Source organism: Elaeis guineensis, chromosome 4, assembly GCF_000442705.2.
Source record: "Elaeis guineensis isolate ETL-2024a chromosome 4, EG11, whole genome shotgun sequence".
NCBI lineage: Eukaryota > Viridiplantae > Streptophyta > Magnoliopsida > Arecales > Arecaceae > Elaeis > Elaeis guineensis.
The window spans coordinates 6,400,820-6,416,900 of record NC_025996.2 but is presented as its reverse complement, the minus strand read 5'-3'; the positions used below and the strand labels follow the sequence as shown (position 1 = coordinate 6,416,900).

Here is a 16,081-nt window from a genome sequence, read left to right as displayed (position 1 = left end):
CGGCGAGGAGTTTAAAAACATGGGAAGAAAGGGAAGAGGGAGAGGAAGAAAGATTGAACCCTTACCTGAACTCCGGTGACCTCTTCGACCTTCAATTTCCGACGAACACGAGAAGAGATTGCCGCAGCCTCTACGGAGAAAAGGAGAGAAATCGGGCTCGAAGATCACCGGTGGAGGGTCTTGAGAGAGGGAGAGGCTTATTTATAGGGGTCCCTAGGGCTCGGGTGATCCTAGGACTCCCCTTCCATCTGGGATTCACTGGAGAAGAAGACTCCCTTCGGGAGTCTCCTTCTGCTCTGTTTTTTTTTTTTTTTTTTTTGGGGTTTTGGGCTTGGTGCTGGGCCGGGATGTTACAATTTGTCTATAAAATAAAGAAAAAATTTTATCCATCTAAGAGGTAGATAAGTCATATTCCCATCAACCGATAAAATAAAATTTTTATTTTGTTTCTAAAATATCATTAACTCTATAACAACAATAATAATACATTATAATATACAATATTATATATTATCATAATATATTATGAATATAATATAATAATATTTATATAATAAAGGATATTATGAAAAATTTGGATGGTTCTTAGCAAATTATTTGGGAAGATAGTAATGCAAAAGGACAAGAGTAACAAATTTCAAAATTATTTTCTAATGCATAAAGAATATAGGTAAATTAGTAAATTATTTTTCTATCTAAATTTTTCTAAAGAAATATTTATGAAGGAAAATACAGATTTTTGGTACATTTTTTACCTCCGGTGAATGGGTGCGTTTATCTAAATCTCAATACCTTACGTGCTTGCAACCCATTTACCTCAACATCGATGCTAAAGGTTCACCGGTCCTACGCTCATTGGCCCGTAGCGTTGTCACTTTGAATGAAGGGCCCATGGCATTGTCATCTCAACCTGGGAGAGCGAGGCTCCAGTGGAGGGAGAGTCCCTGATGCCAGAGTTTTTATCCAGCACCCGTGCAATATAATTGGACTGTGTTATAATTTTGTATCACCATCCAAAAAAAAAAAAAAAATCTGTGGCATCTGAATCAAGCTCCCAGTTGACATCCTGTACAAAATTCTTAGTTGACAGATAATATCAAGTGACATTACAAAATTTACAAGATGCCGATCGACGAGCTTGATAGCTTATAATCAGCTACAAGGATAGAACACAGATGCCCAAAAATATGCTGTCATTAGAGGGAAGAGAGGCTATGGCAATTGGCATAATGATAGCCAGTCTGTCAACATCGAGAAGGTGGAATTGAAGTTAAAGGACTCTCAAGTAAAGGTAATAGAAGTAAATGATTTAGCCTGCTCATACTTGAATTCTGATGCTCCAGTAAGCTTGGCCACAATAAAGATGTTGTGGACAAAATTCGGAGGTTAATGTTTTCGATCCTCTAGTGTTGTTCCTTGAAATATTGTCGCTCTGTCAATCAGTGCATTTCATTGTGGGCTATATCCTGACACCGTGTTGAACATCCAAGATTAAACATTTTCTGAATGAACTCTTCTGTTGATCAGCTTGTTCGCTTCTTTGACTGGTCAACAACACCAACCGCACATGCTTGTCTGATGGAAGAAAATATTATTGGCTGGTGACCTCGCCACTAATTGATAAATTTTAGGATGCATTTGGTTACACTTTTTGATTTTTGATTTTTTAAAAATATTTTTGATTTTTTTAATTTTTACTATTGAATAAAAATAAAAAAAATAAAAAATATGTTTGGTAACTATGTTGCTATAAAGCAAGGGATGACAGAAGAAGATCTCGACGAGGAAAAAAGGTTCAGAAAGGGAGGCAGAAGGAGGTGGAGAGGTGAAGAGCTCGACGAGAGAGAAGGATTCGGGCTCTTTATTTTTTGGTTTGGCGTTTTAGATATGCAGAAATAAAAAAAAAAAAAGAAGAAAAGCAAGTTTTGGAAAGCAAAAAATTTTTGCTTTACATATAAAGTAATTATTTTAATTTTTTAATTTTTAATTTTTTATTTTTTATGATATTATCAAATATTATTTTTTGATTTTTATTTTTTAAAAATTAAAAAATAAAAAAATATTTTTTTAATAACTAACCAAACGCACCCTTAGTTTACAGAGCCTATTCAGATACAATCACAAACATTGACCATGGATTGACGATCACAAACATTGAATTTGAGAATACACACCAGCAAGTGTTTATTTCTACATTGACCATGTACTAGGTAGATCTCTGTGCTTTCGGTCTTTGGCTTCCCGTTGTTTGGATTAATGTTGATTACTTGGTTGTTCTTTAATTATTTATAGTGTTATCTGCCTTTGAGAGTGTAATCTATTCCCCTCATTCTTTTTTTTTTTGAAAAAAATTCTTATCTTGTTCTTGAGCGGAATGGTGGAAAACCACCTCAAATTTCATCAAGGAATTTAAATAAGATACAAAACGTTATTGCTCGACTGCATTTAGACATGTTGATATTTTTATTTTGCCATTTCCATGCTCTTATTCCTATGTGAATTGAGTGAACTGTTAGGCTCATGATCTCATAGGCCATCTACTGTATTTTACGCATATTTTGAGTTCATATAATAAAGATTGCCTTCTGTTTAATTTGGACCCTATTTTCAGCTAATTTCACAAATTATACGTCATTCTTTCATCTATATATATGGAACTCCATAATTATGGATCTTTCCAAAGAAAATAGATAAAAATAAGAAAACTGCTTTCCCATGGACATAGAAAACGAAAAAAAAATGCATGACTACATCGTTGATAAGGAACATGGCCAATTAAAGGAGGTATTATTCTGGTGGCAATTATTTGCTGGTGCATTCGGAGAGAGGAAAAAGTAGGATTTTCTTGAACACTTCTTCTACTTCTTTGTGGATAACGTTCTCCTTTCCTCAAGTAGACTAAAGTCGCCACAAGATAAAAATTAATATTTACATGTGTTCTTTCTTAAAATACTTATTTTATTTGTATATCTTTTTTTTTTTACATATATATCTATGTCATGTAACGTCATTAAAAAAATAATGTCTTAAAATTAAAATGAGTGAAATATTTTTAATAGGTAAACATGCAAGCAAAATATTTATAAAGGTATGAATGTAAATAGTATTTTAACAAAGGTATTAATATAATTTCGCATATCTAGGAGGGCATCTCGCAAAGAAAGAAAATTCTTGGATATTTTGCTAGAATACATTTCTAAGTATTAGAATTTATATAAATATCCTTTCAAAATTGATATTTGTATGTATAACTTTACAAAACACTATTTTTGAATGAATAACTTTGACATAATGTTTTAGTTAACGTCCTTGGCTAAAATCATATTTATTTAAATTAAAAATTAATTAAAGTTATGAAATTACCTTCTCAGCTCCGAAGTGGATGACAAGTTAATTAACAGGTCTTATTGGAAACTTACCTGATTCGTCAAACTTCCGCTCTTCCTTTCAAGATCACCCAAATCATTCGATCTCTTTTGAGAAATTTTCAGATCTATCTTGATCCTTTTATTTTTTTTTTTTCACTTCTCCATCCGGAATAATTAAAACCATTCCCTCGACTCTCGTCTCCACCGTAGGCAACGCTCCTGTCTCTCTCCCCTTCGCTGGAGTTTTTACCACTGAAGGGCCATAGCAGTGTCATCTGATTTGGAGAGCGAGTAGCCAGTGGTGGAGGATCCCTGATGCCAGAGGTTTTTACCGAGCACCAATGCAATATAATTGGGCTGTATTATAATTTTGTATCACCGTCCGAAAGAAATTGGTGGCACGAGCTCCCAGTTGACATTCTGTCAAAAATTTCCAGAAAAAGAAAAAAAAAAAAAACATATCCGATAATATTTCCTCACTGCATATGGTGGTAAATGAGCTTATCAACTGGCTTAAGTTTGTTTTTTAGTTTCTAATGAAGCCACCAAACAGAGATAATGATTGCAATTTACCGTTCAAAAATTCTGTTGGTCCTCAATCGCTACAGTCAATTAAACCAAGCAAGAGGAAGAAGCTGCCGCAACAAATAAACTCAAACTCAAATGCAGATAATATCAGGCAACATCACAAAATTTATAAGATGGCTATGAGGTTGACAACTTATAATCAGCTACAAGGATAGAACACAGGTGCCTGAGAATATGCTGTCATTAGAGGAAAGAGAGGATATGGCAAAATGATTGTCTGTTGACTGCGAGAAAATGGAATTAAAGCTAAAGAAATCTCAAACAAAGATTGTAGAAGTAAATGATTTAGCCTGCTCATAGTTGAACTCTGTTGCTCTATTGCCTGGCCACAATAAAGATGCTGTGGACAAAAATCTGGAGGATAACTTTTTCCTTCCTCCAGCATTGGTGTTGGAAATATTTCTTCGCTATCATCACATGCATTCTGAAACCGTATTAAACATCCAAGGTTACATATTTGCCTAATAGACTCTTCTGTTGATGTACGTGCTTGTCCGCTTCTTTGACCGGCCAACAACACCAACCACATATGCTTGTCCGATGATGGAAGAAAATTCCATTGGTTGTCACGCTCCGAACCGAGCATCTGGGTCCGATACATGATGGTCGCACATTCTTTAGAGCAAGTCCTAAAGAATATGCAAAGTCTAAAATAATTTATTACAACCTCAACATTCATAATATCTAATTTCAATAATAATTAGTAAAACTTACATAATTACAAATTAAATTTTTTCAATCCTCTAATCAGATATTAATGACACTCGACCTATGCATCCGCTTACTCACAAATCCATACAATAGCAAATTATGAGCATCCTGCAATTCTGAGAAGAAAAAAAAATATGGAGGGGTGTGAGCTTTATAGTCCAATAAGAATTTCGCATATCACACCAATATAATAATATAATCGAAAAATAAAAATAAATAATAAAATATAAAATCTTATATTCAATATCCATAATACTGCAAACATCCATAAATTATCTGTCTTGTCAAAAGAGATGCATCATCATATGTTAACAGATGAAATACTTTTATTCAGTATTTGTTTCATGTCATGTCCTCTATTTCTCTTTTCATAATCACATGATCTTTAATCTTTTTTTTTTTCTGTCTCTAGACTAACCAAAACTATGCCTCAGTCTCTATCTGATCAAATTTTCACTCATAAGCCTATCAAGGCTGTCCCAGGTATGAGCTCTTGGCTAACTGTCCCACGTATGAAAGCCCGTGGGGGCTTCCCAGGCATAAGCTCCCGGTGGGTTATCCCAGGCATGAGCTTCTGGCCAGCTAATCTATGTATAAGCCTATGGAGGCTGTTATAGGCATAAGCTCCTGGTAGGCTGTTCCAGGCATAAGTTCCTGACAGGCTGTTCCAGACGAAGTTAGTCCAAACCATATCTTTTTTATCTAGTTATTTAGGTTGCTTTCATTATATCGATTTCTAGTTTATAGTTGACCAAATTGAGTATATCATATCCATATGCTCATATAATCAATCACTGATATATACATGTAGTCCACACATAAGGCATTCATGCTGAAAATTAATAATTAATGGTATCTCAAACACGATAAATCCATCAATACGAGTTCAATAACATAAAACCAACAGTACAAATCTAATAGTAAAAGTAGTATATATAATGGTGATAATGTACAAGGATTCTTACCTTTATCAGTGACTAATCTTTATAGAGAAATTGATGAGCTTCTCAATCTACAAATCCGAAATCAAAATATTTTGCTCGATATCTTCTTATACAATAATTACATCTCCACATGATCTGGGTTAAACATAAAAATAATGTATAATTAAGGATAGAAAAATTATGAAAATATCCTAAAGTCACAAGTTTAGGACATCTCCTAGGATCAACCAATATCTAGATTTGTCTAAATATCTAGACTCTCCACTGATTCATAAGATTTCTAGAGAGAAAAAAATCATGAAGAGAGATAAAATTTTAGAGAGAGAAAGTAGAGAGAAAGTGGAGAAAAATCTTCGTATCCTTTAGATGAGGCAATCATGATTGAGATCATCAGAGATCATATCAAGGTGACTCAATATGGATTAACTATGATTAGATACTATAAATTTTGAATAAGGGCCGGACTGAGATCCAACCTACCGTATGAATTTCGAAATGATTTCAGATCATCTTATTTTCATCTCAAGTTTGTTCTAGGATCCGTAATGCAATTAGAGAGAGAAAAAAAGAGAGTAGAAAGACCCTAGAGACAGAAGGAGAGAGAGAGAAAATCCTCTCTCTTTTTTTTTTTTTCTTCTTTTTCTTTTTCTTCTCTTCTTATTTTCTTCTTTCTTTTCTATTCTTTGACCGAACGGGAAAGGACATGAGGGAGGTTTGCTCGTGATCCGATGGGGTGCGGCGGCACAGCTGGTGGTCTGATAGTGGCGACCGATGGTGGTGGAGCCAGAGATGGCCGGTGGTGAGATTCAACCGATGAGAAAGTAAAAAAAATCAGAAAAAAATAGGGGACTACCCCTTTTTTCTTTGATTTTTTCAATTATCGACCGATCATCGAGGGCCAAACCTTCGAAGAAGGAAACCAAGGAGGTAGGAGTCATGACCCTTGGGTGTGGCACCATAGGCAGCGACACTGGTGGCCGAAAAAGAGAGGGAGAAGGCTCGTTCAAAATAAAAAAAAATAGAGTTTTTATTTTTGTGGGATTTTGGACGAACCCGACGGCCGAAGGGGGTGCATAATGCCATGGAAAGAAGGGGAAGGAAGAGAGGAAGAGGGCCGGGGCTTATCTCTGTCTCCAATGAGGTCTCCAATGAGGATTTGAGGCAAATACAAAGAGGACGTCGACGGCTTCAACGGAAAAATCCAAGAGAAAGAAGAGGGAGAAATTGGTGCTCGTCATGGCTGGCCATGGAGGAGGAAGGAAGGATTTTATAGGGCTCTTTCTAAGATTTTTATTTACCTTAAGACATCCTCTCCTAATCGAGCAAGGAGAGGAAGAAGAAGACTCCCATTGGGAGTCTTCTTCCAAGATTTTTTTTTTTTAAAAGTGGGCTTGGTGGGCCTAATCTTGGTGGGCTTGTATATATTAGGATCGGGTTTTACACCGGTGACCTTGTCAATCGGTAAATTTCTGTTTGTAAAACTCATCTAGATACAATCAAAATGGCAATGTTTATGGAGCTCATCCACATACAATCAAAATTACAAATTGGTCCACTCACCAAACAATGAAATGCTTGGCCTATGCACAAATAGCCAACTCAGTACTTGGTGGTATAAAACTTTTATGAACATCCATTGATATTAAACAGTTGTATGACTAAGGATTGATAATCACAAACACTAAATGTGAAGGTCCATACTGGTGTATGTTTAATCCCACATTGGCAATGCATTAAATAGATTTTGGATATTGGTATAGGACCAACGAATCCAATTAATACTTTTCGATTAGTTTTTTTGCATGAGGTCTAAATTATTATACTAAAAAGATATAGAAGTTTTTCTATGGATATTTTTTGGGGGAAAAAAAAAGAAACAAAGCTAGGATGAGTGGAAGCCTGCCAAATATCAAAGAAAGGAAGAGATCAAACTGAAGTCTCATGCTTCAACATGAGAGATTTTTCTTGGAAATTAGTTTTTTTTTCTAGAATTTCTGTACCCAACCAGCTGGCACTCTCTACGGCAATAATTTGTTAGTAACTAATTTGCTTAGGCCACGTTACCTCTATCCGGTACCAACAAATGTACACTATAATTCATGAAGGCTCTTTAAATAAGATTAGTTTTGAATAAAACCTGAAGAAGGCTAATCAGAAAATTACAAACTTGAGAACATAACATAGAATGCCTACCTGTCAGCAATGGACCGTGTCCAACTATAGCATTAGACAATTGCATTTTTTATAGGCCGGCATGCAAATCTTGTATTAAAAAAAAAATGCTTATCGAGTCCATTCCTTTGAAAATTTCTTCCTTTCATCACTTGCGCATGCCTATTTATACCCCACCTTACTCCCTAGCCATGCATCCAGAAGAAGCACCAGACACCAAAAAAAAATGGCTTCCAATGCATGGATAACTCTTGCCATAGTTCTCGCAACCCTCCTGGGCACACACGCTGGAGACCCTGACATCACGTCAGATTTCATATAGTTCCGGATGGAGTTACTCCAGATGCCGACTTCTTCACCTTCAAAGGGCTCAAACTGGCCTTGAGGGGTGCTCCCAAGGATTTACCATTTAAGGTGACCAAGGCGAGCCAGGTGGAGTTCCCAGCACTCATGGGGCAGAGCGTCTCGTATGCTGCGCTCCAGTTTGCACCTGGGGGCATCAATCCACCCCACACCCACCCTCGCTCGGCAGAGCTTCTCCTTGTCGTGCAAGGATGGCTCCAGGTCGGGCTTGTGGACTCCAACAACACGCTCTTCACTCAGACGCTTCGGACTGGTGACATGTTTGTGTTCCCCAAGGGCCTGGTGCACTTCCAAGTGAACAAAGACCCCGGATACCCAGCTGTCGCATTGTCGGCATTCGGCAGTGCTAACGCCGGCACGGTGTCTCTTCCAAAGACTTTGTTTGGCAGTGGCATTGACGAAGATATATTAGCCAAGTCCTTCAAGACCGATGCCCAAACCATTGACAAACTTGTTTCGGCTGCCACCATGGGTTGACATACGTATAATTCACCAGAGCATCTCGAGTTGCTGGTGTCTGTATGCTTTTCGTATTTGGCTTCTCATTGTTTGGACTAATGTTGGTTACTTGGTTATTCTTTATTTATAGTATTGTCTGTCTTTGAGAGTGTAATCTATGCCCTTTATTTTTTATTTTTTAAAAATTTCCTGTGTCTGGTGCTGGAGCGGAATGTTGGGAATCGACCTCGAAGACATGAAGAAAAATTAAATACGATACAAAATGTTATTTGCTTGACTGCATTTAGACATGTTAATATTTTTATTTTGCCACTTCCATGCTACTATTCCTATGTGAACGGAGTGAATTGTTAGCCCTCATGGGCCATCTACTGCATTTTACACATATTTTGACGTACACAGAATAAACGTCGCGCACTACTTTGGACTCTATTTTCAGCTAATTTCACAAATTATACATCATCTTTTCAGCTATATGGAATACCATAATACCGTATTTTTTTTTTTTTTGGTACAAATAATATATACTGCATCTTTCAAAGAAAATAGATAAAAATAAAAAGAGGACAATGCAAAAATTTGCTTTCCCCATGGACAAAGAAATCAAAAAATTGCAAGGCTGCATCATCGATGACGAACACGGTCAATATAGGAGGGTTTCAGATACTCTGGTGGCAATTACTTGCTGACGCTTATGGAGGGTAGAAAAAGTAGGATTTTCTTAAACATCTCTTCTTCTATTTCTTTGTGGATAACATTCTCGTTTCCTCAAATGGACTGAAGTCGCCTCAGGGAGGGGGGCAAAAGCCAAAAAGAAAATTGACGATGTTATCCAGACTATAGTGCTGATCATTTTAGTCAAGTTTTGGGCTGATGCTATTTAAAATTTGATATTTTCTGTGCCCAAACCTAGTTCGTGATCAGCCCTAATCTATAGTGCAACATTGGACCCAGCTCGGATGCTTCAGAATTGCGTACTGTTTTCTGTCGCCTTATCTTTGTTCTCTTTATCTTTTTCTGGAAATAATCTTTTATTTTCTAAAAAAAAGCTGAATTGACACTTTTCTACAAGTCAATTATTGGTATGTTTAATCTTCTCCATTCATTTATTTTTTCTACAGAAGTCTTGAGCCACATTTAAGCTCTCTGGCTCATTAATGCAGTCTGTAGCAAGCCTTGTGGTTTTTCAGAGTGCCCCAATTAGTTTCTCTCTCTCTATATGCTGCATCAGTTTTTCTTTCTATGTGCTGCATCCTTGTGTGTATTTGTAACACCCGGCCAATTTGGGCCTTGGATCAGACCCATATAAAAGCAAGCCCATACAAAAAAAAAAAAAAAAAGAGAACGGGAAGAAGACTCCCGATGGAATCTTCTTCTCTGATGAATCCCAGATGGAGAAGAATTCTAGAACCCTTAGAGCTCTAGGACCCTCTATAAATAAGACTCCTCTCTCCCTCATGACTCTCCACCGGCCTTCCTCCCTCTCCTTTCCTCTTGATTTTTTCCGTTGAAGCCGTGACCTCTCGTACTCGTGCTCGCTGGAAATTGGAGCCGACGACGCTGCTGAAGCTTGAGGTAAGCCCTTCTCCTCCTTCCTCTCTTCTTTTCCCTCCTTTCCATGGTTTCGTGCACCCTCATCGGCCGTCGGGTTCGTCGAAAAATCTACAAAACCATAAGGCTCTGTTTTTGCTCTGTTTGATCGAGCCTTTTCTTCTTTGATTCCGACCACCGACGCTGCTACTCATGGTGCTGCTGCTCATGGTGCCGCACCCCTGTAGCGTGACCCCCACCTCTCTAACTTTTTTCTCCGAAGGTCATGGCCACCGACGACCGGCCAATGACCGAAAAATAAGAGGTAAGGGACGGATCTCCTATTTTTTCTAATTTTCTCTAAGTTTCTCGTCGGTCGAACCTCGCCGCCCGTCTCCCCTTGCTCTGTCGCCGTCGATCAGACGCCGCCACCTCTCGTCGGAGCTCGAGCCACCGAGCTCCTCCCTCTGGTCCTTCCCCTGTTCGATCAAGGAAGAGGAAAGAAAGAAGAAAATGAATAAAAAAAGAAAAAAAAAAAAAGAGAAAAAGAAAAAGAGAAAAAAAAGAGAAAAAGAAAAAGAAAAATAGAGAAAGAAAGAAAGAGAGAATTTTTCTCTCTCCTCCTCTCCTTTCTCTCTCTTTCCTCTCTCTTCTCTCTACCTTCTCTCTCCATTTTCTCTCTCTATTTTCTCTCTCTTTATGATTTTATCTCTCTAAGATCTTTTTCTCCCTCTCTGATTGTATCACAGATTCTAGGAAAATTTGAGATGAAAATAAGATGACCTGAGAGTGGTTCGAAATTCATGCAGTAAATTAGATCCCAATCCAATCCTTACTCAAAATTTATAACATCGATTATGGCTAATTCATATTGAGTCACCTTGATATGATCTCTAATGATCTCAATCATAATTTTTTCATCTGAAGGATATGAAGATTGTCTCTTCACTTTCTCTCTTTTTCTCTCTAAAATTTTCTCTCTCTTCATGAATTTTCTCTCTCTAAAAGTCTTGTGTACCAATGGATGGTCCAGATACTTAGACAAATCTCGATTTTAGGTAATCCTAGGAGAAGTCCTAGATTTATGTTATTAGGATCGATTATCGATAATTTCTTCATATATAATTTTTATATTTGATCAAGAACATGAAGAGATACGATTGGTTGCATAAGATGTCGAGTGAAATATTTTATTTTCAAAATTCATAAACCAAAGAAGAACATTGATTTCTATACTTGGATCAGTCATCGATAAAGATAAGAATCCCTGTACATGATCACTATTATATATGCTATTTTATCGTTGATCTTGCATCATTAGTTTTGCATCGTTGGATTTGAGATCGATGAATTTGCTATATCCGAGACACCATTATTTGCTTATATAATTTTGAGCATAAGTATGTTATGTCAATATATATGTATCAGAGATTGATGGCATAATTATATGGATATGACATATCTAAATTGATCATAATGTAAGTCAGAATTGATTTGATGAAATCAACACATAATGATTAAATGAAAAAGAGAGATATGGTATGGACTAGCCTTATCATGTGGAACAGTCCGTTAGGAGCTTATGCCTGGGATAGCCAGTCAAGAGCTTATGCCTGGGACAGCCCCCACTGGCTTATAGGTGGATCAGCCGGTCAGGAGCTTATGCTTGGGACAGCCCGCTAGGAGCTTATGCCTGGACAGCCTCTCACGGCTTTCGTACGTGGGACAGCTGGCCAGAAGCTCATCCTAGGACAGCCTTAAAAGACTTTTAAGTGGAAATTGATTCGGATAATGACTGAAGTATAAACTTGGTTAGTCCAGAGGCAGAAAGAAAAGGTGAAAAATCATGTGATTATGAAAAGAGAAATGAAAGATAAGACATGAAATAATTGTTGAACAAAAGTGTTTCACCTGTTAACATATGATGATGCATTTCTTTTGACAAGACAGATAATTTATAGATATTTGTATTATTCTGGATATTGAACATGAGATTTTATATTTTATTGCTTATCTTTATTTTCAGATTATATTATTATATAAATATGATATGAGAATTCTTACTGGACTGTAAAGTTCACACCCCTTCATCTTTCTTTTTCTTCTTAGAGATACAGGATGTTTATGATTGGCTATGGTTTGGATTGCGGGTGAGCAGATGAATAGATAGAATGTCTTGATATCTAATCAGAGGATTGAAAGAATTTCAATTATAATTATGCAAATTTTACTAGTTATTATTGAAATTAGATATTATAGATGTTGAGGTTGTAATGAAATATTTGGGCCTTGCATATTCTTTAGGGTTTGCTCTAAGGAGTTGTCACGCCCCGAACCCAACACCCGGATCGGATACGTGATGGCCGCACACTCCTTAGAGCAAGCCCTAAAGAATATGCAAGGTCAAAATAAATCATTACAACCTTAACATCATAATAATTAATTTCAGTAATAATTCATAAAACCTTACATAATTATAATTTAAATTTCTTCAATTCTCTGATCAGATACTATGACACTCTATTTATCCTTCTGCTCACCCGTAAATCCAAGCCATAGCCAATCATAAGCATCCTGTAACTCTGAGAAGAAAAAGAAAGATGAAGGGGTGTGAGCTTTACAGCCCAGTAAGAATTTTCATATCACACTGATATAGTAATATAGTCTAAAAATAAGGATAAGCAGTAAAATATAAAATCTTATTTTCAATGTCCAGGATAATGCAAACATTCATAAATTTTCTGTCTTGTCAAAATAGATGCATCATCATATGTTAACAGGTGAAACACTTTTGTTCAACAATTATTTCATGTCTTATCTTTCATTTCTCTTTTCATAACAACATGATTTTTAACATTTTCTTTCTGGCTCTGGACTATCCAAGTCTATACCTCAGTCATCATCCGAATCGAATCCACTTAAAAAATCTTTCAAGACTGTCCCAAAATGAGCTCCTGACCGGCTGTCCCACGTATGAAAGCTCGTGAGAGGCTGTCCTAGGCATAAGCTCCTGACAGGCTGTCCCAGGCATGAGCTCCTGGCCGGCTGATCCACCTATAAGCCAATGGGGACTGTCCCAGGCATAAGCTCCCGGCGGGCTGTCCCAGGCATAAGCTCCTGGCCGGCTGTTCCACATGACAAGGCTAGTCCATACCATATATCTCTTTCTTTTCATTTAATCATTATGTGTTGATTTCATCAAATCAATTCTGTCTTGCATTATGATCAATTCAGATATGTCATATCCATATAATCATGCCATCAATCTCTGATACATATATATTGACATAACATACTTATGCTCAAAATCAAATAACAGTATCTCAGGTATAATAAATTCATCGATCTCAAATCTGACGATGCAAAACCAACGATGCAAGACTAACAGTAAAATAGCATATATATAATAGTGATCATGTACAGGGATTCTTACCTTTATCGGTGACTGATCCAAGCACAAAAATCAATTTTCTTCTTTGATTTATGAATTTCTCTAATCAAAATATTCCATTCGATATCATATGCAAACAATCATCTCTTCATGACTCTGATCAATACAAAAATCACATATATGGAGAAAATTATCTGATAATCGATCCTAATAACACAAATCTAGGACCTCTCTCAGTATTAACCAAATTTAAGATTTATCTAAGTATCTGGATCCTCCACTAATCCATAAGACTTCTAGAGAGAGAAAATTCATGAAGAGAGAGAAAATTTTAAAGAGAGAAAATAGAGAGAAAATTTCGTATCCTTCAGATGAGGTAATCATGGTCGAGATTATCAGAGGTCCTATCAGGGTGACTTAATATGAATCAAATATTATAAATTTTGAATAGGATCGGACTGGGATCAGATCTACCGCACGAATTTTGGAGCAATCTCAAATCATCATATTTTTATTTCAAATTTATCCTAGGGTCTGTGATACAATCAGAGAGAGAGTAGAAAGATTCTAGAGAGATAAAATTCATAAAGAGAGAGAAAGATCTAGAGAGAGAAAATAGAGAGAGAATCTAGAGAGAGAAAATATAGAGAGAAGGTAGAGAGAGGAGAGAGGAAAGAGAGAGAACTCTCATTATTTTTTTTCTTTTTCTCTTTCTCTTTTTCTTTTCTTTTTTCTTTTTCTTTTCTTTTCCTTCTTCTTCTTTTCTTTTTCTTTTCCTTCTTCTTCTTTTCTTTTTCTTTTTCTTTTCCTTCTTCTTCTTCTTCTTTTCTTCTTTCCCGTGGGTTCCTTTGGGCCAAAACAGGGGACCGATGGGTTTCCCTCCTTTGCCCGGCTGTTCAGGCCACGGCCATCACAGCGGAGGCCAGCGGCAGAGGGGGGCCACTCTCCCGAGTTCGGAGAGGCAAGGCCAGCGGTCGTTTGTGATCGCCGGCGCCGAAAAATTCAAGGGAAGAAGAGACCAAAACAGGGGTCTCTTCTCCGACCAAAAATCGACGACACCCGTCGCCGGCAGTCGCGCACAAAGGCACGGAAAGAAGGGGAAAGAAGAGAGGAAGTGGAGGAATAACTTACTTCGGCCTCCGGTGACCTCATCGGTGAGCAATCACGACGAGAACAAAACGATTATCCGCAGCTCCGATCGAAAAATCAGGGAGAAAGAGAGGGGAAGAGGACCGATGATCGGCTTCTAAGGAAGGGGAGGGTCTTTTTATAGAAAGCCCTAGGACTCCTGGGGGTCCTAGGACTCCCGATTGCCGGGGTTTAATCAGAGAAGAAGACTCCTACCGGGAGTGTTCTTCCCGTTCCCCTGCTTTCTCTTTTTTTTTTTTTTTTTGAACTGTGGGCTGATTCTGGGCTCAATTTGGGTCGGGGTGTTACAGGAGTATGCGGCCATCACGTATCCAATTCAGATGTTGGGTTCAGAGCGTGACAGAATTCATCTCCATGGCAATCTCTTTCAGACTAACCATTCATCTGCCTCAACGTTCCTGCACAAGTCTTCTTAACCTCAAGCGAACAAAACCAATAATCACTGTCACTGCATTGGGACAGCCAGTTTGCTCTAGAGTTGGGGACTCTGCCATATCTAAGGTAACTAAGCACCATAGCAATATAATTTGACCATACGGCAATGCTGCACGCTTGTCTCAGAGTTCCCTGGCATCTATATCATGGCTCCCAATTGAGATCCATTTATGTCTAAGAAGAAGAAGAAGTTGATTAGCTTGAGTTTATCGATTGTTTCTGATAGAAGATGAAGTTAATGATTAACTCGAGCCGAATACCAGCCACATATGCTTGTCTGATTATGGAAGAAAATTCCATTGGCTGGTGACCTTGTCGATTAGGTTTCAGTTTATGGAACTCATCCATATACAGTAAAAATTAGAGTTTATACAGCTTATCCATATACAATCAAAAGGACAGTTTATTTTTTGTATTCTGCAATAGATCTGGGCAAAGCACCTCACTTCATTACATTCCAAAAAAAAAATGTTTACAATGAACGGCTTTGCCTCTTTTTTTTTTTTTTTGGACTCGTAACTGCTTTGCCTACGTTAAAGTAGAGCTATTCTGTACTTGGTGATATAAATTTTTTATGAACAACCATGGTGTTAAAATAGAAGAATATCTGATATATGACTGAGAATGGACGCGCATATATGCTAAAAGAGTACCGACATCTTTCCGTGGACATAACTTTTGAAAAAAGAAACAGAACTACGGCGGGTAGAAGCCTGTCGAATACCAAAGTGACGAAGGGATCAAACTGAGGTCGCTTGCATCAACATGAGAGATGTTCCCTGCAATTTCCCTTCCAGCAAGTTGGCACCCTTTAATGGCAATAGTTTTTTAGTAGACCAATAAGAAATTCACTTAAGGCATGTTTCCTTGATCCAGTACTAACAAACATGCACTACAGTTCATGGAGGCCAAGATTAGTTTTGAATCAGTACCACGACAAGGCAGCCAGGAAATTACAAAATTGAAAGCAT

At 37.4% G+C, this 16,081-nt stretch overlaps 1 pseudogene; it reads left to right on the top strand.

Moving 5' to 3' along the window:
• The first annotated feature begins 8,009 nt into the window (after window positions 1–8,009).
• LOC140856859 (germin-like protein 9-3) lies at window positions 8,010–8,936 on the top strand (annotated as a pseudogene).
• The last annotated feature ends 7,145 nt before the right edge of the window (window positions 8,937–16,081 follow it).